Consider the following 14,576-nt stretch of genomic DNA (forward strand, 5'->3'; position numbering starts at 1 on the left):
ATAACAAACAAATCTGTTTTAGAAGTTCAGCCAGAGTGCTCCTTAGAGAAGATGGGGAAACTTCGTCTTTTGAACTTTTGGGCATGTTGTTAGGCGGTATCATTCCCTGGAGAAAGACGTCAATTAAAAAAGAGAAAAATGGATAGCAATGCATAATTATGCAAATATTTTTAAAAGACAGGCTCTAACCCTATACTTGCACAACTTGATCTACTTGTTGTTAAGTGCTGTTGAGTCAATTCCAACCCATAACGACCCTGTATAGAGTTTCCTAGGAGCAGCTGGTGAGCTTGAACCGCTGGCCTTGCAGTTCAAATGGCTTTACAGTCTCGTGCATTCACCCACAGCGCCACATTATAACCCTTTTGGGTTCTATGTTTCATTTGTTTTTGGACTCCAGTAGTTGTTGAATGACTGAATATATGAGAGAACTTCAAAAAGTTCATGGAAAATTTCCACTGTCTTTTAAATTTAATTTTTTCACGAACCTTTGTTGTCCCCTCATATGAATGAATTGCTTCGTGGAACTGAATCACCAGATTGAAACTCATGGATGCAGATGATTAAGGATAATGGTTTACGTCGAGCTGCTATAACAGAAGTACCACAGTAGGTGGTTTTAACAAATTTATTGTCTTACAGTTTGTTGTTGTATGCCATTGAGATGATTACATCCAAAAGAAACCCTATGGGACACAGTAAAACTATTACTTAGAGCTTCTAAAGCTGTGCCCTTTATGAAAGTAGATTGCTGCCTCTTTCTCCCTGGAAGCAACCAGTGACTTTTGAACCTCTGACCTTTTGGTTAGCAGTGAGTACTTAGCACTGTGCCACCATTGTCTCTTTCCCACATTTTAATCTCTTGCCATGAGTAAATTCCAACTCACAGTGACCCTGTACAACAGAGAAGAACTGCTCCAGGAAGTTTCCAAAGCTGTAAATCTTTATGGAAGCAGATGCTACATCATAATTCCCAAATCTCAGTGTGTTGTTGTTGTTAAGTGTCTTCAAGTTGGTTCTGACCCATAGCAACCCTGTATAGGGTTTCTGAAGAGTGGTTGGTGAGCATGAACCACCAACATTGCAGTTCAAACCAACTTTGCAATCCAGTACATTAACCCACAGCGTCACCCCAGGACTCCAATCTCACAATTTAGAAGGCTAGAAGTCTCCAGGTGTAGCATTACTAGATAAAGCACTGGACCACAAGGTTAGCGGTTCCAACTCACTAGCCACTCCTTGGAAACCCTAGACATGGTCACTATGAGTCAGAAATGACTTGATGGCACTTAATAACAGCAACAGCTCTAGGGGAAGACTTTCTCTCTGTGTCAACTCTGGGTTGTTTCTTTTCTGCTTCTTTGGAGTGGCATCTGTCTTCCTTCAGCTTGGTTTGCTTGCTTCCTTGTCTAATCTGCTCCATTATACTTAAAAGAGTTGGACACATCCAACAGTAATGCTGCCTCAGTATCATGACAGATAAAATCCATTCCCAAATGGGATTGTAACCCCAGGTAAAGGGGTTGGGATTTCAGACACCTATTTGGGGGAAACCCAGTTCAATCTATAACAAGGGGTTAGGTGGAATGTGAGCACAGGTTATGAACACAGCCTTGTGCTCCCTCTACAGTCAGTTGGATTGGGTCACAGGATCATGCGCTTTAAATGTGTATAATATTTCCTGCCTTCAATCAAGACCCCAGGAAATTCTCCTCCATGATCCCCTGTTGTGTAAAACCAGAAAAATAAATACCATGTTCTGTTGGTAACCCTTCTTTATCATCATGCTGCCTGTAAGATTGCCCTCGCAGGGCCAATTCAAATGGAATTCTAGTTGTTCATGTTGTTTTAATAACAATGCATTAAAATTGTCCTCCCCCATTGTTATATAATATTGTTATAATCATAGTCCTTGAATTGCTTGAAAAATGCCACATTATTTATTTAATGTTTTAATTTAGTTTTTTTATTTCAAAAGTTTTCAGACAAAATGTGATCACAAAGACAAAGCCATTTGAACAAAGGGAAGCAACAGTGTTCATTAAAATTTCTTCTCTGTATGATGTTTCCTTTTAAGAAAGAAGTTAGCTGCAAGTTATACTCAAGTAAAGAACAAAGTTTAAAAAAAAAAAAAAAAATCCAGCAGGATTTATGGCTTATTCATCTACCTTGTGACAAGATTTGCATGTTTCCTTACCTTTAATTTTCCCTTATTATATAATAATAATAGAATCAGTTGTTTACCAGGGTCTGTACCCCTGCAAAGACCTGCCTGTCAATCCTTGCAACTTACCTCAGCCAGGCTGTTTTCTTCACTGTCCAAAATTTTCACCCACATCTAGCCACCAGGGAACTGCATGTTTGGAACAAGTGATGCAGACTCCACAGTGTTTCTCCTAACCTACCAAAACATCCCAGGGCAGCTTTGGAGCAAAGCCCAGGAACTTCACTGCAAAGAAGAACAAATTCTCTCCAGTTACAGTAACTTGAAAGTTCTCTAGTGCAGTCTTATTGCAAGTGAAGAACAAACAACGCACAGGTTTATCATCAACAAATGCCAAGTGGAAATGAGGTCAATAGAGGCTGAGGGTTGAGGCCCCTCTCTCTGGGGAGTGTTGGGACATGCAACTTTCACTCTTGAAGCATGCTGAAACACCTCATATCCAGGCACAGGGAACAGCTTCCAATTCCAGACAGTTGTGGTGATTAATTTTGTCCGCAGGGGTGGTGGCATGTCACCCCTTTCTGTGAGACAACAACAAGAAGCTGGAATAAGGAAGAAACGTCACTGACCAGAAATCTAGAAGACCTGCTAATAAATAAATGAATATACATTGTTCAGACAGTTGACAATACAAACTGTCATAATTCTATTACATTGTGTTTTATCTGAATAAATGCATATACCAAATAATTACATCAAAATTATTTTAGTATTGTCCATAAGAAAATAATTGTGTTCTTTTGTCAAAGTAGTTTTATTGCAACTATAGCTTTCTGTCAACTACATTTTGGCTTTGGGGACTTGGTAATTTTCCAAGTATCTTTCTAGTCCCCACCACAGTTACCTGTTTCTTATTTTCTTTCAACCTGAACCCTTAGCCTTCAGGACTTGAAAAACACAAAATCCCACAGCTGAGGAGTAGATTCAGACTAATAGCGATCATGTAGGATAGAGTAGAACTGCCCCATAGGATTTCTGAGACTGTAAATATATATGTATGGGGATTTCTGAGACTGTAAATATATATGTACGGGGACAGACTGCTTATCTTTTACCTGCAGAGCAATTGGTGGGCTGCCCAACACTTATCCCCAACACGTAACCGCACTACGTCAGCAGAATTTAAAATGGTGGACATTTTAGAAATCCATAATATTGTGAACAGTTCTCCTCAAGAAGATGAAATCGTTTTTGTCATACGGTATTTTGTACTTTTACAGGTCAAAGACTAGTCAATGGAGCACTCTTCTTGAATTTATGGAGTTACATGTTTCAACCCTGTACACACCTCTCCAGAGTATTTATAGTGGAGGCAGGGTCGGGGGTGGAAGAGGAGTGTCCCCCATAAGGGAAAGACAGGTAATGTCCCAAACTTCCATTCCCGGGATTTTGGTGATAGTAAGGAAACTGCCAAACTGCAGGAGGCCTCTGGAGGAACCAAAGCATAGAGTCTGCCCAACACGCACCACAAGTGGTTTGACTGAGAAGGGCGGAGCGCGGCGGCATGGGCCGCACCGGGCTCCTGGGGTCTGTCCCTTCGCCCCCTATTCCTTCTTCCTTAACTACAGGAATGATGCCCAAACCCAAGCGCCCGTGCGCCAGGCAGTCGGGTGGGTGGACACACTGCCATCGAATCCATAGTAACGTCTTCACCCCTGGCAGGGCAAGGCTGGTGGGGGTCACGGTCTGGATAGAGAGAAGGGGGATGCCTGCACCTGGGGAGGCAGGTGCGGAGGCGACAAGCCGAGGGTGGTGTTGGCGTAGGCCAAGGGGTAGTTGTTGTCAAACTGGGCGTGGTGGGTGTATACAAATGTGGGACCTGAACCGGGCCGAGAGCGGCGAGTGCTGGTTAGGTGGGCCGGCTGGGCGGCCCGGGCGGCTGCGGCGGCGGCGGGGTGTGCAGCCAGGAGGCCATTTCCTTGCTGCGCCCCTGGCGGAGCCGGGTTTGCCTGCTTTTGGCCGTCGCCACCACTGTGCGAGTCGGTCCGCCAGGAGAGCCGGAGGGGAAACCTAATCACCGGTTCGTAGACGCGGCGTGCCCCGGGCCCGGAGTAAAGCAGCACCCGGAGAGCCGGCCGGGGCGGGCTGGGTGCGCTGGGGGCGCGGGAGGCGGGGAATCCAGTTCCCGGGCCACACTCGGTTCCTACGCCAATAAAAGTGAAGTGGCCAGGGAGGGCCGGCGCGGCCCTGGCTGCGGCCGCCTCTCTTTGCCCAAGGAGTTGACATTTTGCAGGACTCGCGCGACGCCCCGTCGCCTGCGCTCCCCGAGACCCCGCCGCCGCGAGGAGGGGGCGGAGGAGGGTGGAGACTGCGGGGCTTGGCCAAGGAAGGCGCACATCCTCGGGCGGGAGGCCGTGACGCGGCGGGGATTAACTTTGCATGAATAATGTGAGTGTGCTTGGAAAGGAGACCTTCTGCTCCCGGGACTCGGGGCAAGCGCTTGCAGGTTGCCTTTCCCGGTCAGGGGAGCTCAACTCAGCCGGCTCGAGGGCACCGGTAATTTGGCGAGCGGATCGCGCGGAGGGGGAAGGGGAGGAGGAAGGGGTGACTATCTCTAGTGTCCAGAGGGTGGGCGGGTGGTGGTGGAGCCCGGGTTGTCGCAGAAACCTGAAGGGGTATAGGCAGGGAGGCTTAGCCCTGCGAGGGCGGCGTGGGTGAGTGGGTGGGTTGTCAACCTCCTTATTACCTGTCTTTGCGGGGTTTCTGCCCCTGGGGTCTGGGAGAAGGTGCCCTCTCGTGCCTGGGCACAGCGCCGGCAGTCAGGGAGCCACGGCGTGGGCAGTGGTGGAGCTGGGTGGCTCTGGCTCTGGGGCCCCCTCCAATCGCAGCAGCTCTGTCCCTCAAACCCTAAGCCCAGCTGTTGACAGGCTCCTTGTGAAATGGAGTTTGGCATCCTCAGCGCAGAACCGAGTGGAAGTTTCCATGATGAGGAAGTTGTGTGACACGGGGGTTCGGAAAAGGTTGGCAGGCGCTCAGGGGGGTGGGAGGTTTAAAGGAATTGTGGGTTCCCCATCCCCCTTTTTCCTCCTGCTCCGGAACTCCGGGTTTGGAAAGGAGAATTATCCTGAATGTTGGCGTGCGCTGTTGCCAGTGCCTGGCGACTCGGCTTCTCCCCGCCTCCTTTGGGGAATAGGTGGCTATTTCGTTATTCCCCTAGGTCCTGCTAGCAGCCCTGGTGGCGCAGTGGTTTAGTGCTTGGTTGCTTGCTAACGGTGGTTCAAACCAACCAGCTGTTGTCCTTCAGCAAAAAGATGCGGTAGTCTGCTTCGGGAAAGATTTGCAGCCTTGGAAACCCTATGAGGCAGTTTTGCTCTGTTCTATAGGGTCTCTGGCACTGGACAACTAGGTTCCGCTGCTTCACTTTGCTGCTGTTGATAGCATCCTCCTGTGGGTCGCCCCCTGTGAGTTTGTTGTGATTCCAGGAGTTGTACCAGCTGTGCACCCCTCACACCATCCTTTGGGTTTTTATTCTTTGTGGATTTTGACCTTCTTAGCTACAATTTGGAGGAGGATTTTCTAGTAACAACTGTAAGATTATTAGTGCCAATTCTTAAGTCTTCTGATTTGTTTTTAGGAGGAGGGGAAGGAAATGGGGTGAGTTTTTATGTTAAATGTATAAATTTTCCCAAATATTTAAAGGAAAGATCTAGAAGCATGGCAGTTTATGAAGTGTATCAGCGGTTTACCTGCTCAGGTTCAGACTCTCCAGCCTCTTTTCTTGACACAAATTTAGAATTTGTACATTAAGCACTACAAATTAAATACATTTGAAATACATTCTTCCTCTTAACACCTTATTGGTTAGGGTGCTAGTGAAATTCAGTTTTGAAAACCTGCTTTCAAGTACAAAATATTGAGAATGCCTTGGGCAGTGCCTTAATATCAGAGTCTAGCAATTTTTATAATGATACATATGTTAGGTAATGTAGATCTGTTGGGCAATAACTTTACATTATCTGATCTGAGTTTAGTATACATTTTTACTTTGTAATAATATATAGTATACCCTACAAAGGAATTAAATTGTGTTTCAGTAAAAACTTTTCAGGATTCATTCTAAATCTTCATTGTGAATAATGATCTACTTCTTATCTCATTGCTGCTTACCTCTCTTTCTGTTCTGAAAGAAGGCAGGAACTAGGAAAGTTCACACAAAAAAGGTGTTTCATTGAAATGTTTTTAGGTAAATGTCATGTCAATTGGCTAAGTGTTTTTATTAATTTTAACAGAAATTCAACAGTAAATACTTGTTTGGCAAATAATATACGATATCGTCTATATTACTAGATTACTTGTGAAGATATTGGAGAACAAATGACAATTTATTGTTTGTGCATATTAAACAGATACCAACAAAACTTATTTTTAATGAATTTCAAAGGCTTGTTGTATATTGAAATGAGACCACTAGTAAGTACAATTTGGATTTATTTTACAGTGAGTGAAAGTATGGTACATTGAATATAGCCACAGAATTTTTTTTAAAGCAATTCCTATTGACATTACAATACATATGGCTAATTCTGTTGACATTGGAATATTGCTATATAAAGTAACTTACATGATAAGAGGAATAAATATTGTTCTTCCTCCGTTTTCCCTTCTTTATCATACATTCTGCTATAAGTAGAGATGAATGAAAACAACTGCCTTTAAACTGGTATCTTTGGGAAAAGGTGATTTCCTAAAATCCCCTTAAGAGAAAAGAATGTTGTACGTTCATTTCTTTCCCTTGTTTTTTTGCGATTATCTGAATATGTTGCATACTTTAAAAAGTGTGTTTTTTTTGTTTGTTTGTTTTTGGTAAGCTCATCTTTTTGGTGGAATCAGAGTAAGGATTCTCATGCTTTCTTTAGCCCCTTGTCATTCTAGTGTAGGATTATGTGTCACTTTTTAGAAATTCTTTCCTTGATGGACGTCCTGGTGTGGATAAGCACTTGACCAGAAGGTCTGTTTGAATTGCAAGGTAGATGGTTCAAACTCACGAGCTGTTCCTTGGAAACCCTATATAGTATCACTATGAGTCAGAACCGACTGGACAGCACTTAACAACAACAACTTCCCTGATTACAGAAGCCAAGGCCATAACCATTCTTATCTCATAACCATCAAATGCTTTTCCTTCCTCTTTTTCCTTTGCTGGCTTTATTTTCATTCCTTCTTATTCATAAAATTTATGTTTATTAGTTGGTTAACTGTCTTCCTTATCTACGTAAACTTCATGAAAGCAGGGCTCTCACTCATCAGTCTCCAAAGTCTAGAATCCTACAAGGAGGCTTCCAAAGGATAATGGAATTTTCCACAAACTTTTAAAAGCCCCTCAGGTTTGGCACACAGTAAGTGCCAGGTAAATGCTAAATAAATGAATGGTTGTGTTCAGTGTTCCCCAAAATACCTAAGTAGTCTAGATGAATGCCAATTGTGTATAACAAATGTCCTGGTGTGGCACTGTGGGTTAATGCACAGGGCTGCAAAATCGGTTTGGTATGCAAGGTTGGCTGTTCAAGCTCCTCAGCTGCTCCTTAGAAACCCCATACAGGGTCGCTATGGGTTGGAACTGACTCAGCGGCACTTAACAACAATGTGTGTCCGTGTAGAAATGGTACTAGCTTTATCTTACAATTTTTTTTTTTAAGATGAAATCTGCCTTCCCCATCCCCCACCCCAATTCTGTGTGGTGACAATGCAGAGAGATATTTCTGTGAGTTCCTCTTGGGGGCTTTTGCCTTTTAGTACATACAAGATATCCTCAGCTACAGTTTGTCTTACACTTTACCTTGATTCCCTGAAGACATTAACCTTTAGCTTCCTGGGTTTCAGCAGGCTTTTTATGAGTTCCAGAGGTATTGTCAGTGCTAAGAGTGAAATTCCAGGGCACAGTCATCAGTGGGTGACAGCAATACCTTCTCACTTAGCAGGTTCCAACAGTGCTCATTGCCCTGACAGCCCCAACAAGACCAAGGGGCAGTGTGTTGATATTGTTGGCACTCTAAAAGTAGCATTTAAGGAGGGACAAACATGGAACTGTCATGATCTAATATATGATAAGAAAGAGCCCTTAGTAATAGATTTGGAAATGGCCTGGTCGTGTTACCAAATGTTAAATTCAGTCAATCAACCTCTTTCCTCTTTTGTCTCTTTGAACTATCATATAAATAGATTCTGAACTATATGACTGTGGGGAAAATTGCATTATCCGGGGTTTTCAAGTGACCAGGGTGTGAAATACCCAAGGGAGTCATCTTCAAATTAGTTATTTATGGAAACACTTGCCAATTGGGAGTAAAAGGAAATTATGTTTTATGACTGTGGGACTTTGTTTTTCTTTATAGAATATTGACTTTAAGAAATGCTTCTGAGTTAAGAGCATAGTAAAAACCCACATGATAATTTGTCAAAAATGTAAGGGGAAGAAAGATCAGAATCTTACAGGGGAGAGGAAGATAATTAAACAAAATCCCAAGTGTTTATACTCCTTTTGAATATTTAATTTAACTCTGAGTTTCTTAGAAGTTAAAAAGGGGATCTGAGGGTAGGAGGTATGTGGTATGCATCAAAGTTATAAGGAAAGATCAAATAACATATGTAGACGGCTTTCTGTGGTTGTTGTTGGTGGTTATGTGCCATGGAGTCAATTCCAACTCATACTGACTCTGTGTAGGGTTTCTGAAACTGTAAATATATGGGAGCAGACAGTCTCATCTTTTTCCCAAGGAGCTGCTAGTAGATTCGAACTGCTGACCTTGGGTTTTGCAGCCCAACTTGTAACCTACCAGGTGGTTCCTGATAGCAAATATGTAATCAGTATTGTTGTTGTTGTTAATGTGCCGTGGAGTCGCTTCCGACTCTCCGACTCGTAGCGACCCTGTACAGGGTTTCCGAGGTTGTAAACCTTTACGGGAGCAGAAAGCCTCATCTTTCTCCCACAGAACAGCTAGTAGTTTCGAACTGCTGACCCTGAGGTTAGCAGCTTGATTTGTTACCATTACGCTACAGAGCTCAATATTATTCAATATTATTAGAATAAAAATGTCCTGGGATTAAATTGGGAGACATACCCTATAGATTCTCATATAGCATATGCAATCAGTTCTTAAATTTCAATTTTACAGAAAAATGAGGTTAGTCTCTTTTTATGGCCATGTCTTGTACCAACCCTTTAGGGAAAAAATTGCAGATGGCTGTTATGATGAAAAGTTATCCAGTATGAGTTTTATCTTTGAGGCTCTGAGCTACCATAGTCTAACCATGGTGATTTTGGCCATCTTCCCGATTCAGAAACAGCTCAGAAAATTTAGAGGAGTAAATAGTTAACATGTTCTTTAGACTAACTTTCTCAAATATCCAGCATCTCAGCCAAGCTTTTGACTGGAGCAATCTGAGAGGTCAGAACAGCAAAGAACTTGAAAACAACCCTGTGGCTCTGATCAGGCTTCCCTGAGGATTTACTCTTTCCTCTAAGTAGTTCTGATCACACTGCAGGGCAATGCATTTGTTTTCATTTGCCACCACCACCCCCTAGACCCCCACTACTAAATTATGATGAAGGCCTGTGAGTTTATTCTTCCTTAAATACCCAGCACCTAGCAAAGGTCTTGAGAGATTGGCATAGGGAAATGCTTGTTGGAAGAACGCATGGAAAGGGGAGAAGGAGTGATAATTTTTTTTAATCTTCTGATGATGGTATTAAGTGTCATTTTCTGACTTGGTTTTGCCTAGTATAAATGTTTGGGTTTCATTATATGTCCATATCACAGCTGACTGTTTTGCTAGGAAGGCTTGCCTTAGCATTCCAACTCGTTCAACTGTAGGTGGCAGATAAACTCCTTGATTTATTTTATGTCCTTCTGATGATTTATGTACCTAACATGTGCCTGGGTGCAGCCCAGTGGACTATGAAATATTCTGCATATATTAAGAAAAAGGGATTCTTAAATGGTCTCCAGGGAACGATTGCAAAGTCGCTTTCAACCACAAGATCGGTGGTACAAGCTCACCAGCTACTCCTTGGAAACCCTATACAGGATCGCTATGGGTTAGAATTGACTCAACAGCACTTAACAACAACAATGAAATAAAGTCACTTGAAGTTTGAGGAAGTTATTAATTTGTGGTTTCTGTAAGAGGCTATTGTTTAGTGTAAATTTTAGAGGGTTCTGCTCAGGATTATTTTGGTATCCAAATGGAGTCCTGGTGTGGTGCTATGGGATAATCCACTGGACTGCAAAGCTGGTTTGAACCACAAGGTTGGTGGTTCAAATTCACTTGTCGCTCCTCAGAAACCCTAGGCAGGGTCACTATGAGACGGAAGTGACTCAGTGGCACTTAACAACAACAACAAAATGGTATGTGGTAGAATACAGTTAGATGGATGATGTTCACTCTCCACCATGACTCCCCAAATTTGTTAAGTCAATTGTGGCATTTAAGCAAGTTGAGAAAAAAAGTATGCAAATTGCTGTAATGTATTTCCATGCACTACTTTCAGGAATGTGGCCAACGGAGAGCTAGAATAATAATCTACGTTCAATGCTAATGTTATTTGGTCCATACTGCCCTAATTTTACAGGACTTTGGAGACTTTATGTACTGGAAGCTCTTCTGTGCAGTACTATTTTTATTGAACGGGAAACTGAGCTCCACCATGAGTTTAGGTATCTTTTCTAAATAAATCAAGAGAAACTTTGACTCTCTGAGGAAGCACATTGCAATCTTCCACCAAGGCAGTCAAACATTGTTAACAAGATGCTTCCTAGGAGATGTTTTAATGGATTTGGACATGTTTCATAGGAGTGCCCATCATTCTTGCCTTAGACACATTTTCCTACAATATGAGGATCTGTTCTTAACAACACAGAATACCTGCGTTTTGAAGCTTTTGTCAGAAAATATAATCTTAAACTGTGTCTTCTGGACATTGCTTATCAAAATGAAATGATGCTTATGGAGAAATGTTTGAAGGACAGAAACCAAAAGACAAATTCATGGTCCAGCTTGTTAGTTTGAGGGAGCTTCGGAACTGCATGCCTGAGCTTTATTTTATCTTGTTGACCTGGATGTTGTTATTCTAATTTTTATTTTCTCTAGTTCTGCTTTTAAAAATGGCTCACATTTGCTCTTAATTACAAATATATGACATGTTGTTGTTATTAAGTGTCTTTGAGTCGGTTCCGACTCATAGCAACACTGTATAGGGTTTCTGAAGTGCCAATAGTGGGTTTCAATCTCCTACGTGTGGTTAGCAATTCATTGATATCCTACACTACCTGTTCTCCATCTTTCTCTCTCTGTAGATATAGATATAAAGATATATATAGAGAGTCCTGGTGTGGTGCTGTGGCTTAATGCACCACACCCGGACTCTCTCTATACATATCTAGACTCTATACATATCTAGATTGTTGTTGTGGTTAAGTGCCTTCGAGTCAGTCCTGACCCATAGCAACCCTGTGTAGGGTTTCTAATAACACTTGAAATGAAATTTTCCCAAAAATGACTCCAAGGCACTTAATCACAACAACAATCTAGATATGTATAGAGTCCTGGTGTGGCGTTGTAGTGTAAGCACAGGACTTCTAACCGAAAGGTCAGTGATTTCAAACCCACCAGATGCTCCTCAGAAACCTCATACAGGCTTGCTATGAGTCAGAGCTGACTTGATGGCACCTAACAACAGCAACAACGTATAGATAGATTGATAGACAGACAGTTAAGTGTCACTAAGTCAGTACTGACTCATAATGACCTTTTGTAGCATTTCCGAGGAATAGCTAATGAGTTTGAACCACTGTCCTTGTGGTTCAAACCGACTTTGATACATTGATAGATTTTTTTTTGCCCCTGTACTGTAGATGGTTGGTTTGTTGGTTATGTGTTATCGAGTTGATTCTGACTCATAGTGTCATATATAAGGTTTCCGAGGCTGTAAATCTTTACAGGAGCAGAAAGCCTCATCTTTTCCCTGCAGAACATCTGATACAGTTGAACTGCTGAACTTGCAGTTAGCAGCCTAGCTCTTAATTCACTATGCTCCCAGGGCTCCTAGGTGTCCTGTAGGTAGAACACATATAAATAGGAAAGAATTGATCAGAATAAGGCTGTTCATTTGACTTCCTGGCTCTGAAAAACGGCCTTCCAGGGAATGTTACCAATCGGGCTGCGAGCTGCAAGGTCAGCAGTTAGAAACTACCAGCTGTTCCGCGGGAGAAAGATGAGGCTTTCTGCTCCCGTAAAGATTTATAGCCTCGGAAACCCTGTACTGGGTCACTATGAGTTGGAACCAACTCCACAGCACTTAACGATAACAACAAGGGAATCCTGGTTTCTCTTCCGTGATCAGGAATTTAGGAATTTATTCAAGAAGTCATGTCACTAGACCTAGTTTGTATGGCTTGATGATCAGAAATCAACTAGAGGAAGATTTAAAAAAAAAATTTTTTTTTTTTGATAAAGGAAGCAAGTGTAAATTGCTACAACTTGATTAACTTGACCTATATTTATGGATATTGTAGTTTGAAATACCAACTGAGAGGGAAGGAGTCTTCATTTACATTAAGGATCAATCCTATCCCCTCTGTATATAGGGTTGTTAGGGACAGGCAACTTAGACATTTGCTACCTAAAATGGGGGGGGGTGGGGGTGGCTAGAAAGGTACGAAGTGACTGGCTTACAGGTTTTCAAGTGAGAGTTTAGTTTCAGAGTTTGCGGGGGAAGGTAGAATCTCCACTGAATAGTTTTCATCTTGTCTAGCTGGGTCTGGTGAAAAAAGATGGGGATAAAATTCTTATTCAATAGTGTGTAATTGTTATCATGACTAATTGTGACTGTCACAATTGTAAAGGTCGACATTTTGTAACAAAAAGAGAGGAGTAGTTAATCTTACAGTCCTGAAACAGAGGACCCTCAGACCATTGAGAGAGAGAGGAGCCTGAGCAGAATGTGGGACTTTATCCAGAGAAGCAGCTACACTACAGATGGAGACAGAGATAAGGGCATGGAAAAATAGAGCAGCAGAGGACTCTAGATGCATGGAAAGAGAAAGGCTGTGTGCTGGCGGCCAGGTGCTGGTGGCCAGGAGACAGTCTTGCAGAATGTGCCCTTTAGTTGTTTAAATGATTATATATTGCTGAGTGTTTTTGTGTATATCCCCCTACCCCAAATAAACCCCCCAAAAGCTGAGGGAAGAGAAGCAAATACTGTTGAATGATGATGCACAGAGGAGATTTTAATCAATGCAGTGAAACAATGAGTGTAAAACTGACGTGCTCCCATATAAACTATCACTCAATTCACGTGAAAAACTTTAAAAAAAAAAGTCATGCGTTGTAAGCTTATTGGAGCAAATGCATGGGCAATGTAATCAGAATTGACAACACCTGTGTACTTTTTATTTGGAAAATGCACTTAACCGGGCTCTTGTGTAGGCTCCAGAATGTTTGTGATGAAGAGAGTTAAAAAGAGACTCATGGTTTTCCCGGTATAATTTATGTTCATGATACTTTGGAACCCACTAAGTATTCTGACTTTCATGATATATGTTATTCAGTGGTTCTCAAGATGGTTCAGATGTGCTAGCCTTTATTATTTGTGTATTTTTAGGACTTTGTTTTCCCAGATTTTCACAATGTCTGCATAACGTAAGTGTTCAACTTGTAATGGTTGCTGATAATGATAGTGACATTCCTGGGGCTTGGTCATCTTTTTCACACTGTCCTCCACAGGCATAAATGTCTCACCAACTCACATGTCTGCACATGCAAAATTTGCATCTGTGATAAGTGTGTGTCATGTTCTCACATACATTGAAAAAAGCACCACTTGTCTCTGCCTTCGGCTGTGATTCTCAGACCAGCTTCCAAATCATGGTGAGAAATGCCACAGTAATGCTGATACCCTCAGCTTCAAATCCTGTCACATTTTCAGTGCATCTCAGTTCCTTGTACGTACACCTTTATATGTTTAAAGATCCTTGTTTTATTTTTTTACTTATTTTACTGTCTGCTTATTTACTCTATGGTTAATTATGTTTGGAAGTTTTTGAGTTCTAGAAACTTAATACAAGAATTTTCAAAGCCTTTGTTATGCTCATGTGCATTATGAATTTTCAAGAAGGGGAAGAGTGGCGGTGGATGGTGGTTTTGCCATCGAGTCGGTTCCAACACATAGCGACCCTGTGTGGGTTTTCCAAGGCTGTAAATCTTTACAGGAGCAGAAAACCTCATGTAGACTATTGTGTTGAGATTCAGTGTTTACATTAGTGTTGACTTTCTAACAAATAGACATTTTTGTAAAGTTTAATGATCAAAATGAAGCATGAGGAGGGGAAAATGAATTGATAAGTTGTTGTTGTTG

At 42.1% G+C, this 14,576-nt stretch overlaps 1 protein-coding gene across 1 annotated transcript in view; it reads left to right on the forward strand.

Moving 5' to 3' along the window:
• Positions 1 to 4,605: 4,605 nt before the first annotated feature.
• The window catches only part of THRB (thyroid hormone receptor, beta), a 549,876-nt gene continuing 539,905 nt past the window's right edge, over positions 4,606 to 14,576 (forward strand). The window contains exon 1 of the mRNA XM_006851626.1: positions 4,606 to 4,720. The gene's annotated coding sequence lies outside the window, so the exon portion shown is untranslated. The remainder of the gene's footprint in view (positions 4,721 to 14,576) is intronic.

Source organism: Chrysochloris asiatica, unplaced genomic scaffold (assembly GCF_000296735.1).
Source record: "Chrysochloris asiatica unplaced genomic scaffold, ChrAsi1.0 scaffold00030, whole genome shotgun sequence".
NCBI classification, from domain to species: domain Eukaryota; kingdom Metazoa; phylum Chordata; class Mammalia; order Afrosoricida; family Chrysochloridae; genus Chrysochloris; species Chrysochloris asiatica.